A 27,463-nucleotide genomic window follows, 5' to 3' on the forward strand; every position below is an offset into this window, starting at 1 on the left:
ACTGAGCTTGACGCTAGCTCAACACTTGAAGATAGAATGCACCTATTTGTTGCAAAATCAGGGTAGCATCCTCTGGAGATTGACGGAATCGCCACGTGCGCGCTTGCCTTGTACACCCGAGCGTTAACGCAGCGCCAAGATGCTAGCCCAATGTTTCTTGGCTTTTTTTTATGATTTAGCGTTGCAATGATATCCTTGGCTTTGCGACACTACACCTGTAGATTTAAATAAAGTTGTTTCATTTTCAACAAAGAAAGAGGAGAAAAATTCACTTTTTAGTTGATAGAGAGTTTAGAACAAAAATAGAGAGAAAATTACCCAACTTTGTGTTTTGTATGAGAGATTTCTTGCAACTTTTACAATTCCCTAGTGAATTGATTGATGGAATTCATCATACTTTCAAGAACTTCTTCAAGACTTGTTATCTCTATGTCTAGGTAATTCTTTTTCTTGTCAATTTTTAATTCTAGGTTTAATTCTTGAGTTCTTTTTTATATTTCCTTGAATTGTCTTCATCCTTGAATGTTCTTGGGTTGAAAGTTCTAAGAAAATTCTTCTTTTCTATTCCCTCTAATCTTTCAAGAAGCAGATTCCACAAACCGGATCCTTGCTAGAGTCATAGTAAGGAAGATCTCGTGGAATAGAAGAATTCAAGGAGATTGCCAGTTTGTAAAAGGAGATTTTGTTGCAATTGTAGATCAGCAAAGGTATGTTGCTTAACCTTTTATTGATTACTTGTATTTTTATTTCGTTTAAGAAATTTGAGAATGTGATCACACACTTCCGCGGGATTCATTTCCCTTCACTTAACTGTCAATTTATATATAAGAGGTCAGTACATTTAAAAATGTCAAATAGGTACCTGAAGTTTCAATTTGGTGTCCAATAGGTCTTTAGCATATTTATATTAGAATTTGCAATGGATGGCAAATCCAAAATGTATAATTAGGGTCATATCTTCAACATATGAGAAATTATAGATATGGCAAAATTCTTAAATTTAAATTTTCATATATTCCATATTCAAATTTTTCCCTTTCAACAACCCATGTTTTTTGTATATTAGTCAACTAATATACTACATTTAAAGTATATCAGTTGTGTATTTTTTTTCCATAGTTTGTATACTTGTATTTTTTGTTTGTAGCAATATGACTTATTACTCACTTTAATTTTTGTATTTGTTACATTTTTATCCCTCCTGTAGCTTTTTTCTTTTATAAATGATGTCGTTTCTTTCATTTTCAAGTATAAATGTACAATAGGCCAGAAAGATTCAACCTAAAGTTCACTAACACTAAGTTTAGTGTACTCATTTTGAGAATTTGGGCTTGTTTGGAATAACTAGAGAAAAAGAGTTTTTCAAAAAAATCATTTTCATGATTTTTTTAAAAATATTTAAAAAACTAATCATTTTCAACCGTGTATCAATACTATATCAATTGTATCAAGTGTTTATTATTAAATGTGTATCAACAGTTTATCGAGTGTATCAGGCGTATACTGGTAATGTATCAACTAAATCAAGTGTATACCTATATCAAGTATATCAAGGGTAACAAGTGTATATCAACATTGTATCAAGTGTACTAATTGCATTAGTTGTATCAAGTGTATCCGTGGGTTTAGTTTTTTTTTTTTCTATTTTTTCAAAAGTAATAAATCTGGGATATGAGCCTACTTTTTTAAACATATTTTGCCAAATCTACCAAAAGCCTTATATATATATAATAAAAAATAAAATTAACAGATCAATTAGACATAAAATTTGTTTTTTTCTCTAGTAGAACATTAAACTTTGAATTTTGTGTGTAGTAGGCTCGTAAAATTTTTAGTTGCCAAAATAAAAAATTCAAAACTTATGACATTATTAGATATTTTTTTTCATATACCTATTAAACATAAAATTAAAACTATTGGAATGCCTTAAATTTTTTTTTCTGGCTTTTCGAGCAATTAAGTATGTGAGTCTTGCTGGGAAGGAGTATATGTCTATATGCTAGTGCAATGGGGAGTTTGATATATGCTATGGTTTGTATTACGTTTGATCTCATGCATGTTGTTAGTGTTTTCAGTTGGTTCAAGAGTCAACCTAGAAACGTTGACAAGCTATGAATATGATTTTTCTTTACCTTAGAGATGTTAATAGTAGTCTACGATTGGTTATGTGTTCACGCTGGGTGGATCTGTTTTTAGTCGGAAAAAACCTTACAGCCTACAATTACTTTGTCTACTACAGAAGTACAATACATGGCTTTCACATAAGCCTTTAAAGAGAGAGTATAGTTTATAGGGCTAGTTGATGATCTTGGTTTACATCATGATTAGGCTATTGTAAATTGTAATAGTTTGAGTGCAATATGTTTAGCCAAGGATCAAATTCATCATGAGAGGACTAAGCACAATAACGTAAGGGATATTTGTAATAGATAGTAAGATAAAGGGAAACATCTAAAATCTATGAAGCACAGATATTTCATGTGAGACAAAGAATCCATATCAGACACGTATCAGATATCGATACTTCCAGATACTTCTCAGATACGTATCTGACGAGCGATTTGATGTATCTATTTTTATGCTTACTTTTTTTAAAGAAAAAAGGCAAACAACTCATCTAATCTTTTTCAATCTAAAACTAGCCAACATATTATTTTAAGTAAGAGAAAATGTACCTTCAATGTATTAGTATACTCGTTTTTTAGAAATATATATTAAAATAATATATAAAGAATGATGTATCCTTCAATGTATCCGTATCTTAGATTTTTAGAAATTGACGAATCGTCGTATTCAATTGTATCCGTATTCGTGTCTATGCTTCATAATCTAAAATTATATCACACCTTTTTAAAATATTTGCAAATATAGAAGTGTTGACTAGTCAATTTTTATTTTTTTTTTTCTAATTTTCAATTTTGTCCTCCCTTGTCATGTCTTGTTGCACACTTTCTTCTTCATTTTTTTATTTTTTATTTTCTCTATTTTCTTCAGTTTTTGCTTCTTTCATTTTTTTTTTAAATTTTCTTTCATTTCTCCAGTTTTTTATTCTCTTTTTTTTTTTCTTTCCTTTATTCGGTTTTTGCTTCTTCCTTTTTTTTTAAAATTTTCTTTCCTTTATCTGATTTTTGCTTCTTCTTTTTTTTTTTTAATAATTTTTATATTTTTTTATTTCTCCAATTTTTGCTTTTTCTCTTTCTTTTCTTTTTTTTTTTTGTTAATTTTCTTTCCTTTCTCTAGTTTTTGGTTCTTCTCTTTCTTTCTTTCTTTTCTTTTCTTTTCTTTTCTTTTTTTTTTTTTTTAATTTTCTTTCCTTTATCCAGTTTTTGCTTTGCTTTCTCATAAAAATTATGAGGCTGAGTTTCATACTCAAGACTTGAATGTATCCAATTTATAAGTGACTTGGCCCCAATAAGTCAAATATCAAATCTGATTATTATAACGAAATATTAAATATAAATAGCAAACGAAAACGAATTTGAAAGAAACTACTTTTTTTAGTCAAAAAATTTGCACCATTTTTAGAAACATTTCTTAAAAGTTTGAAATAAGAAACGAAAATAGTTATTAAACAAGTTTACTTCTCAAAAAATGAGAAATTTGAACGATATCAAACAGACTAGTTTTTTTTTCTTTTTATAGAACTTTAAAGTATGATTTCTATCCAAAATAAACGTGAAAAAATGACATAGATGACCCAAAATGAAGGGCACAAATTGAATTATTTGTGTATTTGTGTATTGATAATAACAATTATTAGTGATATTAGTGATAGAACTTACATAGATCATATCAGTCATATTCATGTATTAGTGATATCAAATTTAGGTAGATATAAGTTGTAGAAGGCTATTGGTGATAAAAGTATATTATTGATAATCATGATAAAACTTTCTCAATAATAGCCACCGATAGCTTTGAGTGCAAATCTTTCAAAATTGATAGTTACTAATGAAAATCTATCAGTGATAGTCACTAATATTTTCTATCATTGGTAGCTTAATCTTTGATATTTTTTCAACAATTAATGTCCACTTATAGAAGTCTATCATTGATAGCCAACTTAGTGACTTTAATTAATAAATTTGAATCTCGAACTAAAGTGTAAGTGGAATGCCTAGAAGTTATCACTAGTAGCATGTTATCAATGATAGAAACTATAAACGATGACATGTTATTTGATGGTAAAAAGGAATGACAAAAGTTATCTCTAATAGCATGTTATAAATGATAGAAGCTATCATCGATAACTACAATATAAGTGATATCAGCGATATCAGTGATAGAACTTAGGTGATATCCATATATCGATGATATTAATAATACAAAAGTCAATTCATTTTATGAAAGTCTATCATTGATAGCTACTGCTAAAAGTTACCGGTGATAGTCACTGATTGAAGCTACCAATGATAGCCATGCTATTAGTGATATTCCTATATCAGAGATATGACTTAGATATATATCAATAAAATGAATGATATTGATGATATTGGTGATATGAGTTAGATAAACATCAGAGATAGTCACTTATATACCTCTTATTGATAGACTTCAATCAATTATAACTTTAAATGTTAATCTTTGAAAGATGATAGTTTCTTTTCAAAAGTTGATAACTATTTATAAAAGTCTATCATTGATATCTACTGATAGCCATAGGTATTAATATTTCAAGTTTGATTACAATTGATCAAAGTGTATCAATGATAGCCATTGAAAACTGATACCAGATTGATAGGTGATATTTCAAGTGTTATTATTTTAAGGTTGTATTAATATTTCCCAAATTTAAAGCTATAACTGATAGCAACTATCAATGATAGAAACTGATAGTAGCTATCAGTGATTAGCAATTGATAGTAGCCATCAATGGCTCACTGATAGCTCCATCAGCTGCTATCATTGATAGCTACTATCAACGATAGTTTTCAATTTGAGAAAATCGGTAAAAGAAGCAGAAAATGTTGGGCTATGTGTGGACTTTTTAGTCATTTTCCTATATAGCTATCACTAATAGCTACTATTAGTAATATCTTGCACTAATTTTGTACCATATCCCTAATATGTTTATCTTTATTCTACAATTTTTTTTTATTATTTTTGGTCTGATTGTTATTTGTGCAACAAACCCTAATGAAAGATATCATTTCCTGAAAAGTGAGACAAGGGTTATGGTGATGGAAATTTGTATTACTGATAATCCTGTTGAAATGCTTACAAACCCTGTTCCACATGGCTATTAAAATTATTAAATAATTCACAATATTATATATAATTTATTCAATTAAATAATTCTATAAAAACATCCATTGTTACTAATTATATCTAATTAGTTAATTAAATTTATTGATTATTTTAGGAATTCATTAACTATTTAATTATTTAAAATAAAATAATGGTTTAAATTACAAATTTGGTTCTTATGACTTGAAAAATGTTAGAATTTAGTCCCTATAGTTTGATAAAAGCTCATAAATAATTTCTATTATTTAATAAAAATCTAATAAATAACCTATAATGTAGGAACTATATATATGTATATGTCTGTGTGTGTATGCGTGCGTGCGTGCGTGTGTACGTGTGTACGCGCGTGCGTGTGCATGTATGTGTATGGGCGTGTGCATGTGTGTGTGCATCTGTGCGTCCATGAGTGTATGGGTGAGTGAAATTTCCACAGGTACAAAAAATGTCAAATTATTTATAGAAATAGCAAAAAAACACACTAATAAACACTGATAGACTTCTATAGCATAGATTTCTATCTGTTTCTATAACTGATAGATACTATCAGTCTCTATAGAAGAAGATTAAAATTTTGATATTTTGTATAAATAGTTTTCCTTATTTTTCTACATTTGAAAACCTCTTTACATATACGGGTTTTATCTGACTTCTCTCCAAATCATGATAGTTATGGTTTTGCCATTTAAAATAATTATTTTGATTTTCCAAATAGTAATGACTAGGCTGCATCTAATTCATATTATCCATACTTCTTTACCACGTGAAAAAGAAATTAAAAAAATAATTTCTTAAAAAATAAATATATCACGTGGTAGTATTTGGTTGTACCATAGTTGAGATTGGTGCATTTGAGGGAGTAGCCAAAATTTTCACTTTTACAAAACCGTTGTGCTGAAAAAGAAGGAAAACAAAAGTGTGGGCTCGGTTGCTTCCACTGAGTCAATGACATATATAGCCTATGGATGGTCCTTTTGTTGTTAGAATTCAACATTGTAGGAAACGGGAGGACCCTCAAAACAGAGCTCATTCTCTCAAAAAGGACCGGACGGCAATGGTGGTGCATGTGTGGGACTTCCTATCTCCTCACTCCCTCCAAAACATGGATACCTCTTGGAGCCCAAACCCAAGACTCAAGATTAGAGTAAGAGATTTCCAACACCAAATTTTCCAATATTAAACCGTCCCCTCTTGTTTTGAAAGTTAAATTTTCACCCACCAAACCTTTAATCTTCAACCCAAAAAAAAATGGAGATTTGTTTTATCGTCATCGTCTTCCTCTATATTTGCTATTTCCTCAGCTCCATTTTTACCCATTTCCGAAGCAACACAAAGCAGGCCCTCCTTTAATCCCCATTCTCACCAATTTTCTATGGCTCAGCAGATCCCCACTCCAAATCCAATCTCTTCTCCGGAGTTTATTCGCAATTTATGGCCCCATCATCACCCTCTCCATAGGCACTCTCCCCGCTGTCTTCATCGCCGACCGCTCCATCACCCACAAGGCCCTCGTCCTTAACGGCGCTCTCTTCGGCGACCGTCCACCGACGGGAGCTGTTGCCAAGTTCATGTCCTCCAACCAACACAGCATCAGCTCTGCCTCTTACGGCCCACTCTGCCACCTCCTCCACCGCAATCTCACTTCACAAATCCTCCATCCTTCCCGTGTCAGGTCCTACAGTGAATCTCGCATGTAGGTTTTGGATATTCTTCTCAATCGTCTTCAGTCCCAGTCTGAGTCGGGAAACCACCCTGTTTCAATCATCGAGCATTTTCAGTACAGTATATTCTGTTTGTTGGTGTTGATGTGCTTTGGCAATAAGCTTGATGAATCCCAAATCAAGGAAATTGAAGAGGTGCATCAAGCTATGCAATTGAATTTTTGGCGTTTCAGCGTCCTCAAATTCTCGCCCAAATTGTTCAAGATTTTCCTCCGAAAGCGTTGGGAGGTGTTTTCTGAACTGAGAAGAAAGCAAGAGAAAGTCGTAATTCCTTTGATTGAATCAAGAAGAAAGGCAAATCAAAACAGAGAAAATTGAGGCGAAAATAAAGAAGAATTCATAGTGTCATATGTTGACACAATACTCGATTTGGAGATTCCCGACGAGGACAATACAGAGCTTATTGATGAGGAGATGGTCACTATATGTGCAACAACCCAACAAGTAAATATACCAATAACACATAACCATGCTATCAGTGCAATCCCAAACTCAAATTAGCTTGGATTCCAAGACAAATTGGTATTAAATCACTTACCTTGATTTTAAGCCTAAATATCAAGTAATTAAATCTCCCTCTCAGCTTTGAAATTCTTGAATCAAGGCGTCTACACATAAAGCATAAATAACTTTAATTTCAACTTTAAGGCCTAGTTCAAATACATAAATTATCAAAACGTAGTTCACCTATCCAACACGTGGTTTACTCCAAAATGTTTAGGACGAGCTTCGTCAGCACCATGACCGGTCCCAAGCTGACGAGGCGCCACAACACTACTGAGATGGCTTTCCCTCTGCCACTCTGGATTTCCCTTCAGAATATCTTTTTATTGCAATCGTTTTCTCTACACCTCATAGTAGCCCTAAAATTGATTCCTTCCCTTTTGTCCTTATTCATTCCCAATGGTGTATAAATTCATTCTTTCACCTCTATATAATATATGAGCAAATATACAAGATTAATATATAGAGGCTTTTAAGCTCCCTCTTTGTCTCTTATTCTTCATTCTTCTTCTTCCATTTTCCAACTTGGTAACATAGCCAACCATGGTGAACACTGAGTCATCCCTATCGTCTTCAGGTCTACCTCATGTCGTCACCAACATTGGGAGTATAACAGGACTTCCTTTAAATCAACTCATAAATCAAGTAACATCCACTAAAATGGATAGATCAAACTTTCTTCTTTGACAAAACCTTGCCTGACCCATTCTCAGGAGTTACAGGATGGAAGGATATCTAACAGGAGAGACTCCTGGCCCCAGTAGGTTTATCACAAAAAGTGTGAATGCCAGTGGAAGCTCCAGCGAGAGCTCAAGCTCCAAATCAGCTACCTTGTCGGAAACAGAACAACAACCAAGTTTGGCCTATGACACTTGATGGTTGTGGATCAGCTTTTGTTAGGTTGCCTTTACAACTCAATGTCACAAGATGTTGCAATCCAAGTGGTGGGATTCAAACATCCAAGAACCTGTGGGAAGCTGTTCAAGAATTGGTGGGCATCCAGTTCAGGGCTAAAACCGATTACCTTAAGCATCTGTTTCAACAAACACTCAAAGGGGCCTTAAAGATGAGTGAGTACTTAACCTTAATGAAAAAAAAAAATATTCTGAGAGGCTTGCCCTTGCTGAAAGCCATATGTCTACTTTTAACCTTGTTTCTCAGGTACTATCGGGGTTGGATAAGGAATATAATCCAGTAGTAGTAGCTATCCAAGGCAAAGGTACAACACGCTGTCTGATATTCAGTCGGATCTTCTTTCATATGAAAAATGCCTCGAATATCAGCTTGAAATCAAATCAAGAGTATCTGGAATGTCTAGCTTATCGCTCTTCCCCGACCTTGTCTCTGTGAATGTAGTGCCAGGAAGTACTCAGACCAACCAAAATCAGTATCGAAACTCATAAGGGAGCACCCAATTTTTAAACTCCAGGGGAGGTGGAAGTCGAAACAAAGGAAGAGGCCACTGGAACAATGCCTCAACCAATTGGCCTACATGTCAAACCTGTGGAAAACAAGGCCATACAACTGGTGTTTATTTTTTTCGCTACAACAAATAGTTCAACAATCCTCGCCAAACTCATAATTGAGCTGAATCCACCCAACTACCCATCAACCATACTCAAGATCAAAATCCTTCAGCCTTGGTTGCCAATTCCAACACCGCCTCCCCTGAAACCGTAGCTGACCCAAACTAGTATGCTGATAGCGGGGCCACCAACCATGTCAATAGCAACCCCAACTTTCTAACCTCTGATACGAACTATACAGGTATGAATAGGGTGATTATTGGAGATGGTACTCCCTTGGAAATTTCTCAGCAAGCTTCTTCCACTATTCGTTCTAAATAAGGATCTTTTTCCTTGTTAAATATTTTGTATATTCTCGATATAGCTAAGAATTTAGTCAGTGTCTCTAAGTTGGCCAATGATAACAACATTTTCGTTGAGTTTCATGCTGATTTTTGTGTGATTGAGGACAAGGAGTCGGGGGAGGAGCTACTGAGAGGCATGCTTAAGAATGGTCTCTACTAGATGGAATGCATAAGCCCGTTGATAAATAATTTTTCTAGTACTCAGGAAAATGGGAGTGCTAGCTCGGCTGCTCACACTTCTTCTTCTCTGCATATCTTTCACATAAATGTATTAGTGTCCAAATCTTTACTACATAGACGTCTTGGACACCCATCCCCTAAAATTCTGAACAAATTGATTAGTGGATGTAATCTCAAAATATCTAATAATGTGAAAAACGAGTTTTGTGAAGCTTATCAGTTCGAAAAAATGCACAATTTGCCCTTTCCCCTTCACTCTTCTCATACACAGCCCTCTTTCAATCTCATTCATACTGATCTATGGAGGACTGCCCCAGTGCTATCAAACGATGGTTTTCGGTACTACATTCTGTTCATTGATGACTTCAGTAGATTCATATGGCTATACGCCCTGAAATAAGAGAGTGATAGTGTCTCTGCCTTCTATGACTTTAAGTCTTTTGTGCATACTCGATTTGGTAAAGTTATAAAAAACATACAAATGGATGGTGGTGGTGAATTAAAAAAATGTTGCTCATATCTGTAAACACCTCGGCATTCAAATCCGAGTCTCTTGTCCTTACATATTTGCCCAAAATGGTCGTGCTGAGCGCAAACACCGTCATCTTGGCAAAACCAGCCTCACAATCCTTACTTAGGCCTCCATGCAACTTATTTTTTAGTGGTACGCATTTCAAACTGCAACTTTCCTTATTAACAGCTTTCCTTCTTCTATTCTTCAGGATAAAAGCCCCATGGAGATTCTCCTTCACACAACGCTAGACATCTTCTCCCTACATGTCTTTGGCTATGCTTTTTACCTTAATCTTTGACCGTACCAATCTCACAAGTTTGATTTGCACAGCTGATAGTGTGTCTATCTTGGGCCTTCACCAATTCATAAGGGTTTTCGCTATCTCATTAAAAATGGCAAAATCATCATCTCTCGACATGTTTGATTCAATGAAGAAGACTTCCCTTTTAAATCGGGTTTCAGATCCCCTCCGACCCAAATACCTTCACCATCTCCAACACAACCAATAACATCATGGTTTCCCCAACCCCCATTGGACCCCCTTCTCAGCCCATCTTCCATGGCCCAACAGACAATGCCTCTCCAATCCCACTCTATTTTTCCAGGCCTAAAAAGCTCAACCCAAGTCCCTACGACCCATCCACTCAAGGACACACAACAAGCTCCTTCTTCTTCCCCTTTTCCTTGCCCTGTGATAACTAGTAGACATGCCAGTTATTATAAGCCTTTTATTTAGAATCATGAAGGTTAACAAGTAGAAAATGTGGTGATAATACTAGGAATTCATGAAAAAATTGAGTTTTGCGTCGATTAGCACCTAAGCACTCACTAACCCAATATTATGCATTACTCCGTGTCAAAGTGTCTATTTTTGTAACTATCTGATAACTTATAAAAATACAAGTTATTTATGCCACCTTATCTAGATATTGCGGCCAAAAGTTAGCAATTATGGGCCAATTGTATGAAAATTAACTCAGTATGACAATAATTATAAATGTTTGCAATAAAACCCACTAACGCCAAAAGATGGAGGATACGCCAAACTTTATTCTATTTTGCAGGAAGACCAAGTCACCGCTTACGCCCAAGGCTTGCAAGAAACTAATCAACGCATCTCTATCACATTGCGACCATTGATCAACCTTGCAAAGACAATTACCGAAGTAATGGCGCAATGCGATAATCAGTCCAGATCTATGTTTCGACCGCATGTGGTAATAAAAACAAACACCGCATGCGAATCTATGATCGAAAGATGCAACTGAGCAACGTAAGAGTGGGAGATTGAGACGCGTGTACAACTAACGGTTGTGCAGAATTGACGATCTGATTTCATAATAGAAGGAATAATATCCCCTCATCTACGAAATTACCATAACCATCAAGTGGGCACCACATGGCCGGAGTCAAAGGATCTCCTCCTATAAATACCCCAGCATATTCAGAGAAAATGATGTTATTTAATACTGGGCAAAGTGCTATAATATTTTAGAGAGAAAAGGGCTGAGCTGAATGCTGAAAAGAAGAATCCGGGAAGAGGAAGAGATAAGGTCGAAAGGTAAATCTCAGATCTAACCTGCCATATACCTGAGTGAAGCTCTGTGTAGAGACACCTGCTACCGGTGGAGCAAGCCTGAGAGGGAAGCTCTCCCCGCCATCAATTTCATCAGATTCGGCAAGCAATTCTCCATTGATCTGTGCCAAGACATTGGCATTCGATCGTATCTGTTCTATCCCTTTCTATGTATTCCATGTTTTCTTTACCTCTACATTCACTCATTATGTATCAAACACTTAATAGAATTATTAAATGTTTCAATAAATTCCATTTACCATTTTCTATCTGTTTCCGTTCACCCCTTGTCATTTTCTCCATGATGTTTTTTTAATCCTCTGATGAGCAATATGAATTTCCAAGTGCTTAATGTGAATTAAAAGTTATAAAATACGTTTAGCTAAAGCATGTTGGACGGCATCTTCACTTGTGAGAGTAGAAGTGAAGATATCATTCTGATCTATCGAGAGAAGGTCAGGAGAATGCGTTAACTAAAGCGAGTAGTACTTCCAGACATGGAAGCAACCTTGCGTTCATTACGTTAGACTCTGTTTCACCATAGACATGTGGGGAACACGTCCGATCACTAAAAGGTGTACGCCAAGAGAAGAGCGGAACAGTATTTGTACCTTTAATTCTGTTAAAGAACTTGCGTTGTTTGTACTACTTATCTTTCTTTTCTAATCTATCCACGAGACTTGTCGTCGCAATCCACGTCTTTGCACAGTCTTCATAGCTAGCCTTAGTCCTAGTATCTTGCACATAAAACCTGTATCTTATACATCTAGTTTAGGTTTATTGTATTTTTATCGCATCTTTACAACTTTTCTTTACTTTTCTGTAATTACTTACTGTACACACTTTTATATAATATTGAAAAACCCGGTCGCATACACCATGAACATACCGCATTAACCGACACTATTTTCCTCGTGTTCGACCTCGGATCATATCGAGAAACTTGCGGTGGAATTGCACTTGGTTCCATCGTAAGGAAACTTGTGACAACGCAGGGCATACTACTTGATAAATATAATTAACGCATAAATAGCAGTAGTATCGCATCATGAGCATTGAATTTCATATATACACTTAGCATCCCAACACTATCGCAGGAATCAAACGCATGCGTTGGAATTAAGCACTCACAATCAAACGCATGTGCTGAAGCCAGGCGAGTGCAAAGACAAATGCATATGCTGAAAGCCGAGCTATCGCATAGACAAACGCATGCAGTGATCGCGTGCGTCCATCACATGAAAGTTGCGGTGATCGAATGCATCCATCACATGGAAATTACGGTGATCAAGCAAATGTGTTAATCACTTGGAGATTGCGGCTAGGGAGTGATAACCATAATAGAAGGACGATCGCAAGATGGGTAGAACGTGTTGACACTTCAACTGAATCAAGCTTGGACGCATACCTTGGGAGTATTAACAAGATAAGACGATGTGAGAATGCCCATACCGCGACAAAGGCAGTAGTAAAACATACCGCGATCATGATAGCTGTCAGCGTCCAAGCTCCATAAATAGCCCTTTGGACCTTCATTTCAAGACATCCGAACTTCTGCCTCAAGGAAGAGGTTTGCGATCACAGATGAAAGCATGAGTGAGATTTTCAGTGAGAATTCTCCATCTCCACAAACCAGACCGAGTGATGACCAGAGCTTTCACCGGAGATAGAGCTTGAGAGAGACATCTCCACCATTCATCCATGGCAACACCAGCAGCCTTGACGCGTCACAGATGTAAAATAAGAGATTGTTTTCATCTGACCCTTTCATTTCTCTTCTCTATCAATGTATTGTATTGCATTTTGGCTTAAGACATTAATTCATTGTGTAATCAATGCATGTCTTCATTCCTTCGACGCCATCTTCTTCATCTTCTTTATCTTTATCATTGTTTACCTTCATCGTTTAGTTATTAAAGGCAATTGCATACTCAATCGTGTAGCCTATAGATAGGACGCAGGTAATAACCCATCGAGAGGTGTGCGTTGTGCGAGTATAGTGAGTTAGTTCTTTTTGCTTAAGTGTGAGGCTGTAGCAACGCTGGTCTATAAGCTGTTACAATGCTCGTCTATGAGCTATCTGGCTGTAGCTATCAACCTAAGAGGGTAAAGTAGTGAGACACACTAAAGTGAAGTATGCGTTGTTCCTAGAGATAGGCGCAATCTTAAGCTCGACGCATCCATGCGTTATAGAGATATAAGCATGCGACTGGACACCAAGAGGTGTGATGCGTTAGTGTGGTGAGCTGGGATTACTCGAGCGATTAATATAATGAATATTACCATGTGTTAACAGTTGTTGCATCTCTACCGATTCTCATTGCATATCTTCCATTGCTCAATCTGTTTAATTAGAAGTAGGAGTAGTGTAGTATACATCAACTTCTTCTTTTTACTTTTATTCACCGCCTCAAACGCATTACTTCACAAACACTATTGAGTGACAAGTCCCTGAGTTCGACCTCGGATCACCCAAGAAACTTGCGTTTACGTTACACTTGGTGCGAGCGGAAGAAAATTTGTGATGGGACGCATGGTCATCGCATACACTCATGAGCACTTATTACATGTTCAATGCATGACCTGCAACGCGTAGGGATTGAACGCATGATAAATGCATGAGTTCTCCAACGCAGCATTTTAAACCCCAACAAGTTTTTGGCGCCGTTTCTGGGGATCGACCGCGTGACAAGCGGGAATACTCACCATTATACTACAACAAGCTTCTTCTTCTTCCCCTTTTCCTTGCCCAGCCTCACCTTTCCAAGGCCCATTCTGCCAACAGATTCCTCCATCTACTCTCTCTCCTTCCTCGAGTTCTTCATCTCTTGGTCTTCCTACATCATCTCTTCCACTACTCCCATCACTCGTACCTTCTCCATTACCAAATCAACCACCAGTAGTTAACAATCATCCGATGGTCACTAGGGGTAAGTTCGACATCTTCCATCCCAAAGTATGGACTACTTCTGTTTCTCCAGATCCTTCATCAGTTGAACCATCGACAATCACTCCTACCCTTGCAATTCCTCAATGGCGTTCTACCATGGTCACTGAACTTGAAGCCCTCCACCAAACTCAGACTTGGACACTTGTTCCCCCGGCCTCTCACCAAAATGTTGTCGGCTATATATGGGTGTTTCGAATCAAACGAAATGTTGATGGATCAGTTCAACGTCACAAAGCCCGTCTTATTGCTAAAGGCTTCCATCAACATCCCGGCCTCGACTTCTTTGACACATTCAACCCTGTTGTAAAGGCGTCCACAACTCACATTGTCCTGTTCCTCAATGTGTCGAACAAATGGGCCCCTTGGGAAATCGACTTCAACAATGTGTTGCTTAATGGATCCCTGAAGGAAACTGTGTACATGACACAACCTCCGGGTTTTGAGCATTCTTCATTTCCTTATCATGTCTGCAAGCTCAATCGAGAAATTCATGGCTTAAAACAAGCCCTGAGGGCGTGGAATGATGAACTAAAAACCTTCCTCCACGGGTTTGGGTTTTAGGTTAGTACTCTTGACACCTTCTTATATTACTACCATGCTAGTACTACCACTATTCTTCTGCTTGTGTATGTTGACGATCTCATTGTTACTAGAAGTGATCCGGCTCAAATAAATTGATTAATCTCCTCTCTCAACTCCAAGTTCTCTCTTAAGGATCTTGGCCGACTTGATTACTTCCTTGACATTTAAATTACTTACCTTCCATCTGACCTTTATCTTAATCAGTCCCAGTGCATCACGGACCTCTTATCTAGACTTAACCTCCAAAACATGAAGTCGTGTCCCTCTCCAATAGCCCTTGGTTCTCTTATATCCTAGAATAATGGAGTTCCCTTATCCGATTCCCTTGTGTATCAAAGTACAGTAGGTGTACTCCAGTACCTTACAAACAGGCGACCTGATATTTCCTTCATCATCAATAAGCTTAGTCAATTCCTTAAAGCACCTATTGATGTGCATTGGTCAGTAGTTAAATGAGTACTTCGGTATCTTGTGATACAACTTGGTCAGAATCTCAATATTATCACTATCTTTTCAGATGCAGATTGGGCTTCAAATGTTGACGATCGCAAATCTACTACCGCCTATTGCCTTTTTCTCGGACCCACCCTCTTGTCATGGTCATCTAAAAAACAAATGGTTGTGGCCCGATCAAGTATAGAGTCAGAGTTTCAGGCCCTTACTCATGTCGCTACTAAAATCACATGGGTTTGCAATTTGCTCTCTGAAATTGACTTCTTTCCATCCAGTGTCCCTGTTTTATGGTGTGATAACATGGGAGCCAGTGCTTTAGCTGCAAATCTTATCTTCCATGCCCGGACTAAGTACATTGAGATTGATGTTCACTTCTTTTAGGATTAAGTTCTCTAAGGCTGCTTAGAGATGTGATATGTTCCATCGAACGAACAATTTGCAAATTGTCTGACCAAAGCTCTTCCTCATGATCACTTCACATACCTACGAGACAAGCTCGGGCTAGCTACTCCACCCTCTTGCTTAAGGGAGAATGTTGAGGACGAGCCTAGTCAGCACCATGACCGGTCCTAAGCTAACGAGGCACCACAACACTGTTGAGATGGCTTTCCCTTTGCCACTCTGGATTTCTCTTCAGTATATCTTTCTATTGCAACTGTTTTCTCTGCCCTCATACGAGGCACTAAAATTGATTCCTTCTCTTTTGTTCTTATTCATTCCCAATTGTGTTAAATTCATTCTTTCACCTTTATGTAATATAGGAGCAAATATACAAGATTGATATACAAAGGCCTTTAAGCTCCCTTTCTATCTCTTATTTTTCATTCTTCTTCTTCCGTTTTCCAACTCAAAACACCATAAAATTCTACAAGTACTCTAACATAAACATAAACAAGAACCAAATACTCATAATTCATTTTTAACCATTTTTCCAAACTCCACAAGTCGCAACACCTTAAAATTTACCAAAGAAAACGACCAAGAATCGCCCTTGGCACTGTCGGACGGCACGCTTATAGCTTCCAAAACTACCTTCAACCTTTCCAACATAATGGATAGTCCAAATTAGATCAAATCCAAATGGACATTTTAAAACCCACACAGAAAAACCAAAGAAACCTTAAATCTCACCCAAAAATCGAAGAATCCGACGAATTGAGGTGCTGGATAGAAGGGACATGTCGACAACAAGCTGATGGAACGGCTTCGCGGCTAGAACCTTGGAGACGCGTGGGTTTGCCTGGCAGCGCAGGTGCCTCGAACGACAACAGCACGAACGGTGAGGTAGCTGGCGGGTTCGAACGGCGCGGCTGGTCCAAACGAAGTCAACGGTTGGGTTGGACGGCGATGGCGTGCCGATCTCGGGCGGCTGGGCTGGACGGTGACGGTCTCTGATGGCTAGGAGAATGAGGGATCGGGGGGCTGGTGGCATGAAGGAGAAGAGGAAAAAAGATATTTCTTTTTTTTTTTTTTTCTGTTGACTTGCACGCATAGCGAATTAAAAGGCCTATTTAAAAAAAAAAAAATTCCCTCCTCTCCTATGTCTGATTTTCAAAATAACAAAACAAAATTATATGTATATACATACATAAATACATACATATATATATATATTGGCGTCACAATATGCTTGAAATTCCTCACCGGTCGCACCGATACAACATCCACAACCTTGCAATGGATAATGGCGAATTTAGTGAAGAACCCAGAAATCCAGAACAAGCTTTTGGCAGAGATGAAAGAAGTAATGGGAGATGGAACAAGGGAGAAGGTGAAAGAAGAGGATTTGGGGAAACTTCCATATTTGAAAGCAGTGGTTCTAGAAGGATTAAGAAGAAACCCACCAAGGCATTTCGGGTTACCACACGTAGTGAAAGAAGATACGATATTGGAAAATTATGTTATACCAAAGAATGCGACAATATATTTTTCATGATGGCGGAAATGGGTTGCGATCCAAAAGTGTGGGAAGATCCGATAAAGTTTAAGCCGAAGAAGTTAGAATTTGACGAAGAAGATGAATAGGGACAAATTCTCAGCTAATATTCTCTTATTGAAGGAAAGGCATAATCAGCCCAAATTTATACAGATTTTTCCCAATTAGGGTTACATAAGTAATTGAATAATAAGAAGAATATGGAGGAATAAAAATGGTTATACTTCGACAGATGGCCCAATCATAAAGGAAGGTGATAAAGTCTGTTGAAATCCAATCCTAACATAAAGGTCTAATCTTTATCAATCCATCGTGGCTCTTCTATGTGATGTGGCGGTCTCCAGCTGATGTGGCTTCTTTGACTCATCCTTGGTGGCAATATCTCTAACAGGAGAGGTTCATGAAAGTCAGTGAAGGAGAAGGAGAAGAAGAAGAAAGAGTTTTGTTTGATATTACAGGAAGCAAAGAGATAAAGATGATGCCATTTGGAGCAGGGAGAAGGATGTGTCCTGGATTTGGTTTGGCAATTCTTCATTTGGAGTATTTCATTGCAAATTTGGTATGGAGATTTGAATGGAAGGAGGTAAAGGGTGAGGAAGTTAGTCTGTCGGAGAAGATGGAGTTCACACTGGTAATGGACGTAACCTTTGAAAGCCAACATAAATCCCAGGTGAAATTGTCCTGCTTTGCTCTGTATATTGTGCGTCCAAATGCAAACAACTTTGGGTTTAGCTACTTAATTATGTATAATTAAGAACACATACGAACCAGCTTTTAATGTTTATGTAATAATTTGGCTAATATTTTGTCTACTAAGTAATGTTTATGCAATGTTCATTCTAATATGATTGTGTTAAGTGTGTAATTTGCAACGTTTAAATAACATATATTTCATATTTTTATATTATTTTCATCTATTTTAGATATATATTTCACCCTACTTTATCGTGAACACTTTGCATATTTGGTTATTTGCAATGTATACTTGTATGTTTGTTCATCATCTCATCACCATCACGTCCCTAATAAAACTATTATAGTTTCATTATATCTTTTCCCAATAAAATAAAATAATAAATAAAGTTGTATAAACAAGGTAGGAAACAAAAATAGTTTGGGAAGTAGGAGAATTAAATTTACGCTCGTCTTGTCAAACCAAACGTCAATACAATTTGAATGAAAAAATGGTTACACTTCAGTAGACACGGTGTTTTATTCAAAAAGTTACACGTTTCTCCTTTTTATTACTATGGTATTTTTAGTTATTAATGAAAAGATAAAAACAAAAAAATAAAAATAAAAATGGATATAAGATATGTTATTTCAAAAATGTGGTTGAATTTTATGTCTTAAAACTCGTGATTTGTAAATAATAAATTTATTCTGAAATTCAATAAACTTATTATTGAATTTATGAATTGCTTATTTCGTTTTAGAAATAAATCCAATAAATTAAAATATCCATGACTATTATATGAGTACTTGAACTTTATGTGGAGACATAAAAGTGGATGAGGTTCGAGTAAATAGTCAAAATGTTCTATAGTATACGAATAAAGTTTGGTATCTTATTTTGGTAACACTATTATCGGATGTGGCCCACTCTATAGTTGTTACAAAGAGTTGTAAAGTGCTACAAACGAAATAATCATGATTCATTCATGTAGTGACATGAGGAGTGGGGTATCCTGTGTAATGAGTTTGCATAAGATCAGACCAAAAAATAAGTCGTTCTTATTTATAACGCTGTTTACTATTTAAAACTGACAATTTCATAGCGATGATCAAGGTAACTTAACCTTAATCCTGAGCTAACTATGAACTCTTATTTATTCGGGATTATCCTTAGATTTGCATAGGTGAGGGTTTGTTCAACAGTGCCGGCTCAATAAGTCTCCCATTTCAAGGGTAAAACTAGGTAGATAGTTGGGGACATAGGGTGCAAGATGAAATTCACTCCTACCCGCTTTCACGGATAGTAGAAAAGTTGTTTCCTTAAGTGCTGATTATGAGTCTTGAACAAGGGGCCCCACCCTCTCATTGACCCAAGAGAGATTCTGTTTGTTGATTGGATCACAAACAAATTGTTCATTAGGAGATCAGTGGAACTTAAGGAATAAGAGGTAATCTCGAGGATAAAATAGCCTTTTGACCTAGGTATTATTATGAACAACCTATTAAGGTTAACTTACTAATTATGGTTATATCGAGTGGACACAATATAAACTTACTAATTATGGTTATATCGAGTGGACATAATATATCTACAGTCAGAGAGTGCAACTATTAGCCTTTAGTGGAGTGACCCGGTAGTTAACAAACAGGGGTTAATTCGGTGTAAAAGAGTTTTAACGGATCGTTGTAGCACATGATCTATAGGTCCATTAGGTCCCCTACTAGTTTATAAACGAAATTAGCCTTAGAATAGCGTGATAAATTGATTTGAAACATTCTGTTCACACAAGGTTTCTAAAGAAACATATTTTGTGGGGTTGAACTTGAGTTGGTGTTGGTGTTGATGTTGATTAGATGCGATGTGGTTCGATCTCTAGTGCTTGATTCTCTGATTCTCTCTCGGTTGAGTGGATATGCTTGACTTTAAGAAGAAAGGCACCGAACATTCTTGAAGTCTTGGAAGAGTCTTTGTGTCTTCAAGAGTCTTTTGTCTTCTAGGAGTGCAGCTTCAGGAGTCTTCAGAGTTTTAGTTTTATGCTTGTTGATGAATATTCTCTGGGCTCTCTGAAGGTGGAATTGTTGACATTTGCAAATGAGGAGAGTTTCTCTATTTATAGAGCTCCCTGATGGGCTTCATGGGCTTCGGCCTAGTTGGCCCACAGGTCTGGGCTTGATTGGCCCATGGGTTGGCCTTTGGACCTTTGGGCCCAATTAACTGGGTTTATGCTTATTTTGGGGTTTTAGGCCCACATTAAGCCTATATTTGGGTGTAATTGGGAAAATGCTCAAATTATAACGTCAAATAATTTTACTCCATCACGTCTGCGACGAAAACACAGAATTTGTCCTCAATTTCAATTTGAGACCCATGCCAATTCTTAATTGGTCACAAATTTGACTATTTTGGAATTTCATCCTTAATTTGGTGGTTCGTGGTTGGTCCAAAATTTCTCTTCCAACAAATACCCTTTTCGAGATTCGTGCACAGATGTGGGCGGATGAATCTTGAAAATAATAAAGTTGGAATCGAGATATAAGTAATTTATTCTTGCCTTCGATATGTTCACATGACCAAACTATGAATTTAATACATAATTTGATTAAGAAGTGTGATAAAATTTGGGAACTGGCTAAACTTTTAAGAACAATTGCAAATTTTCATCTCCAATTTAATTTGGTTTAGAGACAAAAACTTTAAAATTTTTTATTTAGACATTTGGAATATGATCAAAGTTTAATTTAAGGAAAGAAATCAAGTTTTATCCCCAATTCGATTTGATTTGGAGATAAAAACTTCAGAATTTGCATTTTAAAAATGAAATTTGGAATATAGTCAAATTTTTTTAATTTCAGAAAAATTTCAAGTTTTATCCCCAATTTAATTTGATTCGGAGATAAAAGCATGAAAATTTGAATCTAGTATGCAATTTGGGATATAGCCAAAATTTTAATTTAATAAAGAATTTCAAGATTAATCATCAATTTAATTTGTTTTAGAGGTAAAAACATACCAATTTGGATTTAAAAAGGAATTTGAAATATGGATTTTCTTTTAAATGGAGAGATATTTCAAACTTTATCCTTAATTTAATTTAGTTTATAGATAAAAGTTTACATAAATTTAGCCTGATAGAAGAACCTATCTGAATCAAAGGATTTAATTCAATTTAAACTTAAATAAGATTTGTTTATAATCTAATTTAAATCTAAATCTAATTAAGAAATCTGTTTCAATTTGAATCCAAAATCTAATAGAAGATTTCGAGAGACGAAATTCAAGTGGATTTGAATCATCCATGCTCTTAAATTGCCTAAGACTTTTTTTTTTTCTTTCACAAATTTGAGTAAAGGTAATAGACTTCTCACTTTTTCCTATCTTTTCCTTTCGGGTTATTTAAATTTAGGGATGCTTTTGGAATTTAATTAGGGAAGAGGGGTATTTTGAAGTTATTTAAGGGGAAGGAGTTTTTTTTTTTTTTTTTTGTTCCATCCAAATGTGTCTATTGCCAATATTTTATTATTTTATTATGTTTTTTCTCCGCATTAGAAAGTATATATATATGTCAAAATTTGAAGCAGAACAATAGAGGGAGAGGACATCATTGGAACAACTCACCCTATTCTGACATGCGGTCAAAATGCGTCTGTTCAACCGACGCATTCTAATCATTTTTACTAGGATTGTTTGATTTTATTTCTTCATTGCACACCAAAATAAATTTTAAAGTCATTAACTTGTTATTTAATCCTTTTCAGGCCGAGCTCCCAAATTTTCCATTATCTGCTCAACGAGCCTTGCGACTCACCTCTATATATCGAGTGCGATATTTCGATGGTGATGTTCCAATGGAAGAACAAGGTGATCCAACAAGACATGAGGATGTTCCTATTCGACCTAATGTTCGGAATGAATATCCAATAACGCCACTCGATCATTTTACACATACTTCCATGATGTCCTCTCCCTCAACATTTGAATTTTTTCCAACAACCTTCAGTACACTCGTATGGGAGAAGGACAAACTTCACATGTCCATCCAAATATTCATGACCAGTATGTGACATATTGAAACGTAGTGAGGGTATACATTTTGCGGAGGAACAAGTGTAAGAGGGTGTAGCGATCATAGTCACTATGTGACTCATGATCGATTTAAGCGTAATAGATGATCTTATTCCAGTCGTGAATAAAGAACATTGTACATATGATTAAATTTATTAATGAAATTCAATTACGAAAATGCACTCGCAGTCTACAACACACATGCTAAAGAACCTTGAACATTATTTACAATAGTCGAAAACTAATATCTATATTTTTGCATAAGTTTCTAATAACTTTAAATAAAAACAATAATTTGAAATTAAAAATTAATATTGAATATATCAAATCAATCATAGAAATTTCTTAATCTCAAAATAACATTATTGTGTATATTGTTAAAAAACTAGTAATATTACTATCAAAATAAAAAAACGAGATTAGTGAGATAGTTGATTTTAGGTAACAATGATTTAGAATTAAACAAATGAAATATTATTAACGGTAAAAAAACATAAATAATGAAAGAGTCGGGTTTCAGGTTGTTAAAAGAATGAAAAAAATAAAAACAAAAATATTTTATTATTCTATTAATTGAAGAGTTAGGTTTCAGATTATTTTATTAGATTATTATTTTTTTGACATTTTTTTTTAATAAATGCGTCTCACATTCGGATGGGACAAAAAAAAGAACCCATTTCCCCTGAATAACTTCAAAATACCCATTTTCCCTAATTAAATTTCAAAAGCACCCCCAAATCTTCAAAAGCACCCCAAATCTAAATAACCTTTTCTTTCTCTTTTGTCTTTTCTTCTTTTTCTTTTCTTTTCTTTTTTTTTTTTTTTTAAAAAAAAAACAAAAGATCATTTTTTTTTCTTAATTTGCTTCAGCAGTTTCTTCTATTTTTTTTCTTTGCATCTTTCGATTCTTTGCTCATCGCCACCCTCCGCGCCGTCTTGTCGGAGTTAAACGCCTCAGTTGCTAGGATCTCCTTGTTTGCTGGGTGTTTATCGTCAATTGGAGTAGCTCACCATCGGGATTTGCTTTGTGCGTCGTCATCAATGGTGGAGTGAATTTATGACGATGGTGAAGGAGTTCTCACCGGCGGCACAGTGTGGGTGACGGTGAAGGAGTTCCTTTTGTTGTTATATATATATATATGAGGGGTGTTCAAAAAAATCGGTAACCAAACCAACTCGGACTACCCAACTCAAATTAGGTTGGGTTAGATTTTATTTTGGGTTGGATTGGATTAAAAATGTTAAAAAATATTAAATTCGGGTTGGGTCTGGAGTTTACCCATTTCAGGGTCGGCCCGAATTCTTAGCAAAATACCTCAAAACTATCTACTAATGGAACTCTCTCGCTCTCGCTCTCGCTAGGGACGTCATAATTGTATGAAAATAATTATTTAAAAAAAAAGAATCGATGACCCTACCCGACCCAACCCAAAAATTTTGGAAAGAACTAATACGGTTCATTATTAGCCAACCCGAATTTTTGGGTTGGTCCACAAAAATCTTCGGACCTGGTCCAACCTGGACTATGTACACCCCTAAATATATATAAATATATATATATATATTACCTTTTTTTTTTCTTTTTATATATAATTTTTAAAATTCTGATTTCTTTATCTCCTAACTTCGCCTTTTTTCTTTTTCTTTTTCTTTGTTCTTTGCTTTCTCTTTTTTTTTTTTTTTTTTTTTTTTTTATCTATTCTTTTTCTTTCTTTCCGCTTTTCTTCTCTTTTTCTTTTCTTTTAATTTTTCTGTTTTCTTTCCTTTTTCTTTTTTTTCTCCTTTTTTCTTTTCCTTTTTTTTCTTTTTTTCCTTGTTTTTTCTTTCTCTTTCTTTCCGTTTCCTATTTTTCTTTTCCCCTTTTTTTTTTGAACATTACCTTTTGTTATTCCCACATACTCTTCATATGTTTACACAAAAGATGGGTTCTTTCTTCTTCTTCTTTTATATATATATATATATAGGCACATATTTAGTAAGGGCATTCGACATATACTGTTAGCTTCCGCTAGCACGATCTAACTCCTGCTAGACACAACCTATGTGGGCGACTGTGTAGCCTGCAGGGGTGGTTTTTGCAAGGGTGGTCATCAGCTCTACCAACAACTGATTTGACTCTTGCTAGACAATAGTCCTATTGTGGGTGACTGTGTAGCCTATAAGGGTGATCCTGCCAACAACAACAATCTGACTTCTGCTAGACATACCCCCTGTGTGAGCGACTGTTAGCCTGCAGGGGTGGTCGTCAGCTCCCACCAATAACGATCTGACTTTTGCTAGGGAGTTCAACACCCCTATGTGGGCGACTGTGTAGCTTGCAGGGGTGGTCGTTAGCTCCACCACACAACCGAGCTGAGCTTGCTAGAAAACACAACATATGTGGGCGACTGCGTTAGCTTGCACGGTTGGTCCGTCCTCCGCAAACAACGATCTGACCCTTGCTAGACACAACCTCTATGTGGGGCAACGTGTAAGCCTGCAGGGGTGGTTTTCAGCTCTCCCCACAACGATCTGGACTCCTACTAGACACAGCCCCTATGTGAGTGACTGTGTAGCTTGCAGAGGTGGTCGTTCAACTCTGCTAACAATGATCTGACTCCTACTAGACACAGCCTCTATGTGGGCGACTGTATAGATTGTAGGGTGGTTGTTCAACTCCGCCAACAACAATCTGACACACCTACTAGACACATCATTCTATGTGGGTGATTGTGTAGCCTGCAGGGGTGATCGCCAGCCCCACCACGTTTATACATACATTTGTTTATATTTAAGCAATTTATTACTTTCCTTTTTTTTTCTTTTTTTTTTTTACAATCGGTACTTTATCTATATATATATATATTCTGCAAAACAATTTTTAAGCTATGATGTATTTAACAGAGTATCCCGAACCAAGGAGAAAAATGCACCTTAGTCATGTTAAAAGATGAGAATCAACCTTTTGAGAGTGGAATTATCCTCCCGTGGGAGAGGCGGTGCACGGAAACTTTATTAAATCTCAACCTCCCATAGACAATTCTATTTTCCCAACTCGATGGTCTAAAGAGAGACCCGTGGAGCCCAATTCATCGCCGAAGTCCTGGTTTCTAGAGTTTTTAACACATAACAAAGCTCCAAATGAAAATCCAGAGTCAACATTGGGTTGCTGCATTATTAACAGTAAGAAAGTTCGATGGGGTGCCTCGTTGAAGACTCATGGAGAATTTTTTTACATCTCCCATTATTGGGAATGGTTAGTGGTCGTAGTTTCTCATAACACAACAATACTCAAGAGGGCTCGCTTGTTCGATGTCATTTTTGCTTCATTATACACCTATGATCGCAATAGCGACATTGTTTAGGCTAGTGACATTGTTTGGGATTTTTGTGAAGCATGGTGTCCTTCAACAAATACCCTTCATACCTCCTTCGGAGAGATGTCTATTTCTTTATGGGACTTGTGGAGATTAGGGGGTCTTCCCATCAAAGGTAGATTTTATGACGAAAGCATTCCTAACTGTAATGATCTACTGAAGCCATCCGATGAAGAAGATTGTCTAAGGAGCTGCAAATACCTATTTTCTACATACTACCACATCGCTTCTGAACAAATAGATCACTCTTGAATTCCCGTGAGTGCATGGATCTCTTTTTGGTTTAAGCATCCTGACGTGAATTATCCAAAGCCACTGACACGCAAGTCATAGAAATCTTCTCATCCTCACTCGACTCATAACCCGGATGAAGCCCCCATTCGATGTCCCAATTGGTCCGAGGAGAAACTTAATTTAATTCGCGGACTAGCCATCACAGACAAATTCAAGGATAAGACCTATTTGGCCGCCTTTCTTTCCTGCTGGCTATGCGTGTTCATGTTCCCCAATAAGCAGTCCTCTTTGAAGGAACTCTTATACAAGAGTACCTTGATAACGGGTAGAAATGCATGTTATCATAGTGCTAAGTTATTAAACAATGTTGGATTGCGTTGATAAAATATGTTAAATTGCGTCCATTAAGCATAAATGCTATAATATTGTAGTCGCATGCGTTTAGGGCATTAAAACTATTGATTTTTGTATTTTTGTGCAGAATATGTATTAACGCAATGTAAGATTGCGATAATAGGAAATTATCGGTTGAGCGCAACTTCACCGCAAGACTTTGCGTTGATCGTGCTCGCAAACATTCACCCGAGAAGGATCGCCGCAACTTGGTCAGCGCAACATGGTGGGCGCATCTGACTGAAAATCCAATTAAGAGGGATGGGACAGACAACTGATCACAGTCGAATCAAAATTAAGTTGACAGCCGATAACGGCCATAAAGTACATTCAGCTTTATCGGTAAGAATCATTCGGCGCGTCAATTAGGAATTAAAGTCGTCCCATCTGTACAACCGGGAGAGAGAAGCCACCTTTCACCATTGATGCCTTATAAATACCAAGTGCATTCTTCAGAAAAGGGGTTGATCGGTTAACAAGTTCACCGTTTTTACAACAAGTTGCTTCTGTTCATAGTTTTCTTTTCCAATTTAAGGTGGAGCAAGAGAAGAGTGGTGGCATCGAAGATCGCTTAGGGCAACTTGAGAGAGAACCTTGGGACGTAAGGGCAGAGAGCGGGCCGACTCTCGCGAAAGCGAGAATATATTTAGAGCATGAATAGAAACAGTGTAAATGCCTGGCAGCAAGAAATTGCTACCAGGCTCTTTATTATACTTGCATTGTTATTTATACTTCATCTTCGTATCTATTCAATGGAAGTTCTATTTCTACATCTGCTCACTTTCTTAATACGCATGAGTAGCTAAACTAGTTGAATGGGTTGAGAAGAACTAAGTTAATATGACCTAGGAAGTTCATTGCTTGCGATTGTCTTGTTTTATGCTGTGCAAAATACCCTTTAGAGTTACTCGAGAGAAAGTCTAAAGAAAAAACCTAATGTCTCGAGAGAGCTAGGTTAGAATCTAGACTCAAAAGAGCAAGATTAGACTTGCATAAACAAGAGATAAGGACTTAGAGATAAGCTCTGTTTGTCAACTTGCATCGCATGCATCCTAGGAATAGGTATGATATTATGTGGTCGCATTTGTGTGGACGTCATTTCGTCCTCGCATAAATATGAATAGAGGTTTATACCCTGTAGACTTATTGCATAATTATCGCATGCGTTCTAGCCTTAGAAGCCGTGGTATTTGCACCGAGAGGTGGTATACT

The 27,463-nt window shown here is 36.4% G+C and overlaps 1 pseudogene; it reads left to right on the forward strand.

The window, feature by feature from the left end:
• The first annotated feature begins 6,205 nt into the window (after positions 1-6,205).
• LOC120089082 lies at positions 6,206-22,267 on the forward strand (annotated as a pseudogene).
• Positions 22,268-27,463: the final 5,196 nt, after the last annotated feature.

Source organism: Benincasa hispida, chromosome 10, assembly GCF_009727055.1.
Source record: "Benincasa hispida cultivar B227 chromosome 10, ASM972705v1, whole genome shotgun sequence".
NCBI lineage: Eukaryota > Viridiplantae > Streptophyta > Magnoliopsida > Cucurbitales > Cucurbitaceae > Benincasa > Benincasa hispida.